This window comes from Notamacropus eugenii, chromosome 5 (genome assembly GCF_028372415.1).
Source record: "Notamacropus eugenii isolate mMacEug1 chromosome 5, mMacEug1.pri_v2, whole genome shotgun sequence".
NCBI lineage: Eukaryota > Metazoa > Chordata > Mammalia > Diprotodontia > Macropodidae > Notamacropus > Notamacropus eugenii.
Genome location: NC_092876.1, coordinates 83,901,002 through 83,910,201, shown reverse-complemented (window position 1 = coordinate 83,910,201; position 9,200 = coordinate 83,901,002). Strand labels below are relative to the sequence as shown.

At 37.4% G+C, this 9,200-nt stretch overlaps 1 pseudogene; it reads right to left on the bottom strand.

The window, feature by feature from the left end:
- Positions 1 to 4,773: 4,773 nt before the first annotated feature.
- LOC140508624 (small ribosomal subunit protein eS26 pseudogene) lies at positions 4,774 to 5,186 on the bottom strand (annotated as a pseudogene).
- Between the last annotated feature and the right edge of the window lie 4,014 nt (positions 5,187 to 9,200).

The window sequence follows — 9,200 nt, the reverse complement described above, 5'->3', positions numbered from 1 at the left end:
CTTTAATTTGCTTTGGTTCGTGCTCTTTCTGATGTATAGAAATACACACACACACACACACACACACATATACACATACATACATACACACAGGGAAATAGCTATCACATAGGAGTTTGGAGTAACTCAGAGGACAATATTTGAGTAAGCCACTAGCTTATCCCTACTTGAATTGTTCTGTCCATGTATTTGCTGAGTGCAACTCTTAACCTTTTACCAATCTGCTAATTGGTCCTCTGGCCACTAGAGGGTACTCAAAACCTGAGCTGTTCCTCTTAATAGCAGCTGACAGCTTTGGTCATTCATGTTTCTGTGAAAGAAGCTTTTCCCCCTTGCACAGATTACTGTTTCTTAAATTTACAGTCTAGGACTGATTAATATTAAGATATAGAATAATTGTTACAGTTATCTTGGCTCTGCCCACATGCTTTGTAATAATCCACTCTGAGTTTCTTTCCTTTTTGTACCCAATAGATTCAGTGTCTGTAAACATCACTTCAGTTTTAATACATATGAAATTAAAGTGAAAGTGAACCATCCATTCTATTTCCTCATCTTTCTTTTCTCCCCATGTTCTCACTTGCTTATTGATGATGAGACATTCCCCACATAGTCTTCTGACTCATAGAGAAGGGGAAAGTGAAGGAGTCTCCCAAAATTTCTAAGGCCAAAGGAAGGCAGGGAAGCAAAGTAGCTAGATAGGTTATGTCGTGGCTTGAGGTCCCTAGCAGATTCAGAAAGAGAGCTGATTATGGCAGTTTCTGTCATAGTAACTAGGCTCATCCCCACATAGAACCATACTTCCTAACATATTGATGTTCTTACAACTTAACCTAGAAGTTCTCAAAGGGCTATAAAATATAACCATCCTTCTCTATTATGTTCTTTGGCACAGAAGAAATTAGTATGATCCTAAACCCTGTCCCTTAATGGTAGAAAGCTCCCCAAATCTGTTCATCTTAGTTCTCCCCTCTGAATCACCTAATAATAGCACTTATGTAGCATTTTAAGATGTAAAACCCAGGTCATGAAGCTAATAAGTGTCTGAAGTAGGATTTTAACTCAAGTTTTCCTGCCCTTTTCTTACTAATATCAAGGATTCCCTTAACATGTGTGTAGATGATTCTCATAAAAATTGTAAATATGTGTATATATGTACCCATATGTATATATGTGTACACACGTGTTCATATATGTATGTGCATGTACGTATAGAGGTTTTGGTTGATAATTATTAATATCCTATTGTTCACCATTTTTTCCAATATTAATGAAATATTTTGTGCATACTTTTAAAATCCTCTCTCCTTCAAATACTCTTTGAATTGATGTTTAAATAATTTCACAATTGTGTCACCTCCAGCAATAGATATCTTTTTTATATACTGCTTTTTTTGTCTTCGTTCTTTTTAGTATAATTTTGGTCATCTTGATAAGCATTTTGTGTGGTGGCTTTATAATCCATATTAATGGTTTAAAAAGTCTATTGTAAACATCTTTGAAGATTTTTTTCCATTTTTTCTCTGTTGTTTAAATTCCGTCAGCATAACTTTACTTAGTTGAGTCTGTCATTAGGCTTTCTTTTAGCTGATTTTACTGCTTCTTTCTGCTTTCTAAAGTGATAATTCTTCAAACACGCTTATATTTTTAAATTGGAGTTGACTTTCCTTCTGCCTGGCAGGTAACTCATGTTTACTGACTAAAGTACTTTTTAGGCACTTTTAAAGTACTTGTTTGTTAAAAGGTATCTTTCTCTTGGGGGATGAGGTGAGTCATTGGGAGGTAAGAGTGATATTTTTTAAAAAGGGATAAAGCAGCAAACTTTTTTTAAAAAAAAGCAAAGTAAAATAAAGGTTATCATTATGGAAGCATGTGAGCAAAAAAGATGATGAAAGTTTATGTGGGGAGTCAAATGGAAAGCCTGAGTGCTCTACTGGTATCTTCAATATGGTAGAAGAAAGTGAATAAGGCTCTCAGGACTTTGGGAGCCCACATTTTGGTGAAATCAGAGGTGGGGCTGTACGGGAGCCATTATGTCTCTTCTTTGCTGTACAGGAAAATTAAAACTTAGAAAAAATGTAACTTAGATTATAAATAATTGGATTATAGAAATAAATATTAATAAGTACATTAATGCTAAGTTGTTTTAAAAGAAGAGGAAAATGTGGTTTGGAAAAAGAAAATGAAAAATGCCATTACTTATACTCAGACACCTTATCTCTATATGTCTTAAATATTTTCTTCAAGGAGATATCAGATTATGGTCACAGTAGTAACCATCTATGGAAGAAACTAGGGGAAAACAGATAGATATGAAATGAAATAGATTTGCCAGCCTTTTATGAGCTACCACATTTGGATTCTAATCCAGCAATACCTGTTGTGAAGTATCCAAGGAAATAGGAGTGGCATTTTAAAAAATGGGTTTGAGAAGAGCAGCTGGAAGGGACCAAATATGTACAGAAGAAGAATGATGAAAGGTCCTGGATGTGGTGATCACCAAATAACATTTTTTTAAAAAAATGAACTTGACTGTATCTTAAGACAGGATGTGACTGGTTAATATCATAGTAATCACTTAATAATCTATGTGCAGCATAGCCACTTCCTCTTTAAAATAAAGGCTCAAAATCAATACCAAATTAGAAGAAAGGATTAAATTGAGATGACATGAATGAATTCAAGTAAAACAGCTCCAACCAAAGTTATCCAGAGTAACAATTAACTTTGAAAACTAGGAACAACTTTAAAATAGCTCCTCAAATCAAATAAAATTCTGAAACAGCAAAGCCAATAAAAGGCCAGTTGAAACAATTTTCCAGCCCAAGACAACAACCTTGGTCACACCAAGGTGATGGTTGGACCCAGAGCACAGTACAAGCTATGCTAGGGCAATGTCAGAAGCAGGCCTTGGAGGCAGCTGCAACAGTGGCAGCAGCTGATAGATGGTAATGGGGGTTGGACAACTGGTCAAAAAGAGAATATAAGGGACCCTATGCTGGCACTAGGTTCAAGACCTTGTTGCATTGCCTATGCATAGTTACAGGCCACAAGTGAAGAGGTGATTGGTCACACTTCCAGGACCAAGAGGAGTATTAGCACTTGCAGCTACAAGGGAACAAAGTTCCTTCCTGGGTAAAGACCAAAGCACAGCCCAGGAAAGCAGTGATCGCACCTCTCCTTAGATCATACCTCCTTGGAAAAACTAAAAACTTACAGACCTCCAGAACTAGCATTGAAAATATCAGCACCCCCAAAAAAATAAACCCAGAAGCTTGGGACAGTGATCCTCCACCTCAGGAGCAGAGCTCACCTGTAACATAAAGTTTAAAGTCAAACAATAGGCTGAGAAAATAAGGAAACAAAAAAAAAAGAACCTAACCATAAAAAATTTACTATAGTGACAGGGAAAAGCAAGAAACAAACTCAGAGACAAAGATGTCAAAACAGAAGGAAAGCCTCAAAGAAAAGTTGTTAATTGGATACAAGCCTTAAAAGGGCTTTGAAAAATCTGATGAGAGGTAGAGGAAAAAGATTGGGGAAAGAAATGAGAGTGATGCAAGAAAATTATGAAAAGAGAGTAGCTTGGTAAAAGAGGGACAAGAAATACTGAAGAAAATAACACCTTTAAAAAATAGAATTGACCAAATTGTAAAAGAAGCACAAAAATCCACTGAAGAGAAAAACTCCTTAAAAAGCAGAATTGGCCAAATGGAAAAGAAGGTTCAATTCTACTTAAAAAGTAGAATTAGCCAAATGGAAAAAGAGGTACAAAAACTCACTGAAGAAAATAATTCCTTAAAAATTAGAATTGGGCAAGTGGAAGCCAATAATTCCATGAGACATCAAGAAATAGCAAAACAAAGTTAAAGGAATGCAAAAAAATAGAAGAAAATATGAATCTCATTAGAAAAACAGCTGACCTGGGATTGGACTACCTGAAAGTCCTGATCAAAAAAAGTCCAGAAATCATATTTCAAGAAATCATCAAGAAAAACTGCCTTGATATCCTAGAACCAGGAGGTAAGATAGAAATGGAAAGAATCCACCAATCACCTCCCAAAAGAGATCCCAAAATGCAAATTCCCAGGACTGTAATAACCAAATTCAAGTTCTCAGGTCAAGAAGAAAATATTGCAAGCATCCAGAAAGAGAAATTAAACTGATAGAAAACAAGTGCCACCAGAAAAAGAGAACAAAAGAGGCATGAAAACACATCAGCCAATAAATATTTAATCTCATTGCCAGTGGTAGCCAAGGGCAACAATGATTTATAGTACAAACTTATTTGTAGAACTTGGAGGAAGATTAGTAGAGGTGACTAGAAAGCAGTATCACCTTATTAAACATCAAAAAAAAAACCAACCAAACAAACAAACCAGTGAACCTGCTAAAATCTTGGCTTGAAAACTAACCCAAATAATTCTGAGAGTATTTATAGAAATAAAAGACAGCAAACAAATATGAAATAGAATAAATTTGCCAGCTTTTTTATCAATAATTTTTTTCAATTTCTTTTTGTTTTTCCCCATATCTCCTTTTCCCTCCCCTTTCCAGTGAGCAAAGCTTTTCTTGTAATAAAGATTTAAAAAGAAAGAAAAGAAGTTCTGCAAAACTGATCAACACATTGACTTTGCAAACCAAGCAACACCATGACCTCAGAAGACTCAAAATTTCATATGACCCAAAATGCCACAAGGTTGTTTTATAGTAGACAAAATACTAATAAAATTAATTTGGAGGAATACTTTTTTTTTTTTGACAGACCAACCATTTTATTTTCCTCTGATTGGTTCAGGAATGTTGATGGGCAGATAGCTCTTTACATGGGCTTTGGAGGAGATCTGGGGGCAGCACCTGCAGGTCTGAATCCGGGTAGGGGTGTCCAGTCCTTTCGTGCCTCCCAGGAGCGATTCCTCATTACTTTGCTGTGGATCGCGCAGCTCACACAGTGATGTAATTTCACATACAGTTTGGGCAGCACATTGGATTCGAAGATGCTGGCATCGGAGGTGTCCCTGACTGCCCTGGCTTCCACGATGTTGCAGATGATGAACTTCTTGATGCCTTGTCCTTGGGTGCTCAGCGGATGTGGTTGGTGCAGGGGCTGGGCTGCATGTGGCCAGGATGGGCTGTACGTGGTCGGGGCCCTTCTTGGCCCCATTGTTCCTTCTCTTCTTGGTCATCTTGGAAGCCAAGAACCAAGAAAAGGGAGGAATAAAATTTCAAGAATTTCAGGTGAAATAATTTTTAAAGTACAAATAAGAGGAGCTAAGCATGACCATATTTCAGATTAAATTATAAAGTATAACCATCAAAACTGTTTGGTACTGGTACTGGTTTAAAAAAATACAACAGTTCATCAGTGGAATAAATTAGACAAGTAAGATTGAGGAGCAAATGAACCAAGTAGCTCAGTGTTCTTAAACACAAGAAAACAGACTGCTGAAGGGAAAATTCCCTATTTGACAGGAAATACAGGAAAGACTAGAAAGTAGTTTGGTGGGAAATAGACTTAGATAATCATACTACACCATGTGAAACAGTATGTGCCAAATAAATAGTAGACATGTTTATATAAACTTAAAAAGTCATATCATAAAAAAACACTTGGAGAAGAGAAGGTAACTTTCATAACTGTGTTTAAGAAGAGAGTTTATAACATAAGGAAGATCAAGGTAATTATCATAAAAGACAAAATAGATTTTGACATGTAGAATTTATTTGTTTAAAATAAAGTTTTCCCTAATTATATGTAAATATAATTTTTAACATTTGTTCTTTTTTAAGTTTTAAGTTCCAAATTCTATCCCTCCCTCCCTGAGATGGTAAACAATATGATACAGATTATGCATGTGTAGTCGTGTAAAACATCTCCATATTAGTCATTTGTGCAAGAAAACTTGAACAAAAAAAGAAAGTGAAAATAATATGCTTTAGTCTCTATTCAAACAAAAGTTTTTTTTCAGGAGGCAGACAGCATTTTTCATCATGAATCCTTTCTGATTGTCTTGGATCATTGTATTGCTGAGCATAGCTAAGTCATTCACAATTCTTCATCATATAATATTGTTGTTAATGTGTATAATGTTCTCGTGGTTCTGCTCACTTCACTTTGTATGAGTTCATGTAAGGCTTTCTGTTTTTTCTGAAAGCATGCTACTCATCATTTCTTGTAACACAGTAATATTCCATTATTATCATATACCACAACTTGTTCAACCATTTCCCAGTTGATGAGGCTTTCCTCAGTTTTCAATTCTTAGCTACCACAAAAAGAACTACTATAAATATTTTTTGTACAAGTAGATTCTTTTCCCTTTTTTAAATAATCATTTTTTGGGATACAGACCTAGCAGTGATATTGCTAGATCAAAGCATATGCATGGTTTTGTAGCCCTATAGGCATAATTCTAAGCTCTCCAGAATAATTGGATCAGTTCACAATTCTACCAACAATGCATTAATATCCCAGTTTTCCTGCATCCTCTCCAGCATTTATCATATTCCTTTTTTGACATATTAACCAATCTGATAGTGTGAGGGATTACCTCAGAGTTGTTTTAATTTGCATTTCTCTAATCAGTAGTGATTTAGAGCATTTTTGCATTACTATAGACTGCTTTGATTTCTTTGTCTGAAAACTGCCTGTTCATGTCCTTTGACCATTTGACCTTTGACCATTTATCAATGACTTACATTCTTTTTTTTTTTTTTTTTTTTTATTTTTTTTTTTTTTATTAAATTTATTTATTTAACTTTTAACATTCATTTTCACAAAATTTTGGGTTACAAATTTTCTCCCCTTTTATCCCCTCCCCCCCCAAACACCAAGCATTCTAATTGCCCCTATGACCAATCTGCTCTCTCTTCTATCATCCCTCTCTGCCCTTGTCTCCATCTTCTCTTTTGTCCTGTAGGGGCAGATAGCTTTCTATACCCCTTTACCTGTTTTTCTTATTTCCTAGTGGCAAGAACATTACTCGACAGTTGATCCTAACACTTTGAGTTCCAACTTCTCTTCCTCCCTCCCTCCCCACCCCTTCCCTTTGGAAGGCAAGCAATTCAATATAGGCCATATCTGTGTAGTTTTGCAAATGACTTCCATAATAGTTGTGTTGTATAGGACTAACTATATTTCCCTCCATCCTATCCTGTCCCCCATTACTTCTATTCTCTTTTGATCCTAACCCTCCCCATGAGTGTCGACCTCAAATTGCACTCTCCTCCTCATGCCCTGCCTTCTATCATCCCCCCCTCCCTGCTTGTCCCCTTATCCCCCACTTTCCTGTATTGTGAGATAGGTTTTCCTACCAAAATGAGTGTGCACTTTATTCTTTTCTTTAGTGGAATGTGATGAGAGTAGACTTCATGTTTTTCTCTCACCTCCCCTCTTTATCCCTCCACTAATGAGTCTTTTGATTGCCTCTTTTATGAGAGATAATTTGCCCCATTCAGTTTCTCCCTTTCTCTTCCCAATATTTTTCTCTCTCACTGCTTGATTTCATTTTGTTTTAAAGATATGATCCCAACCTATTCAATTCACTCTGTGCACTCTGTCTCTATGTATGTGAGCGTGTGTGCATGTGTAATCCCACCCAGTACCCAGATACTGAAATGTTTCAAGAGTTACAAATATTGTCTTTCCATGTAGGAATGTAAACAGTTCAGCTTTAGTAAGTCCCTTATGACTTCACTTTGCTGTTCACCTTTTCATGGTTCTCTTCATTCTTGTGTTTGAAAGTCAAATTTTCTTTTCAGCTCTGGTCTTTTCATCAAGAATACTTGAAAATCCTCTATTTCATTGAAAGACCATTTTTTCCCCTGAAGTATTATAGTCAGTTTTGCTGGGTAGGTGATTCTTGGTTTTAGTCCTAGTTCCTTTGACTTCTGGAATATACTGTTCCATGCCCTTCGATCCCTTAATGTAGAGGCTGCTAGATCTTGTGTTATCCTGATTGTATTTCCACAATACTTGAATTGTTTCTTTCTAGCTGCCTGCAGTATTTTCTCCTTGACCTGGGAACTCTGGAATTTGGCCACAATGTTCCTAGGAGTTTCTCTTTTTGGATCTCTTTCAGGCGGTGTTCTGTGGATTCCTTGAATATTTATTTTGCCCTCTGGTTCTAGAATCTCAGGGCAGTTTTCCTTGATAATTTCATGAAAGATGATGTCTAGGCTCTTCTTTTGATCATGGCTTTCAGGTAGTCCCATAATTTTTAAATTGTCTCTCCTGGATCTATTTTCCAGGTCTGTTGTTTTTCCAATGAGATATTTCACATTATCTTCCATTTTTCCATTCTTCTCTCTTTGTTCTGTGATTTCTTGGTTTTGCATAAAGTCATTAGCCTCCATCTGTGCCATTCTAATTTTGAAAGAACTATTTTCTTCAGTGAGCTTTTGAATCTCCTTTTCCATTTGGCTAATTCTGCTTTTGAAAGCATTCTTCTCCTCATTGGCTTTTTGAACCTCTTTTGCCAATTGAGTTAGGCTAGTTTTTAAGGTGTTAATTTCTTCAACATTTTTTTGGGTCTCCCTTAGCAGGGAGCTGATCTGCTGTTCATGCTTTGACTTCATGTCTCTCATTTCTCTTCCCAGCTTTTCCTCCACCTCTCTAACTTGATTTTCAAAATTCTTTTTGAGCTCTTCCATGGCCTGAGCCCATTGGGTGGGCTGGGACACAGAAGCCTTGATTTCTGTGTCTTTGCCTGATGGTAAGCATTGTTCTTCCTCATCAGAAAGGAAGGGAGGAAATGCCTGTTCGCCAAGAAAGTAGCCTTCTATAGTCTTATTTCTTTTCCCTTTTCTGGGCATTTTCCCAGCCAGTGACTTGACCTCTGAATATTTTCCTCACACCCACCTCACCTCCTGATCCTCCCAGCCCGTGTTTGTGGTCTGAGATTCAAATGCTGCTTCCAGCCTCAGGGCTTTTGGCGGGGGCAGGGCTGCTATTCAGTATGAGATTATGTTCCGGTGCTGAGATCGGGGCAGGGCCACCTCTCAAGCTCAGTTCCCTCAGGGGGTTTATGCGCAGACCTTCCGCAATGGATTCAAGCTCCCGCCCGCTTGGGGAGCCCCTGTCTGCAGCCGCCTCTCAGCTTCTACCTCCCGGGGGGGGGCCTGAATTATGGGGGCACCCCACTCCCCTCTCGACCCGCCAAAGAGACTCTCTCACCCACCCCTGTCACCTGTGGGTGGAG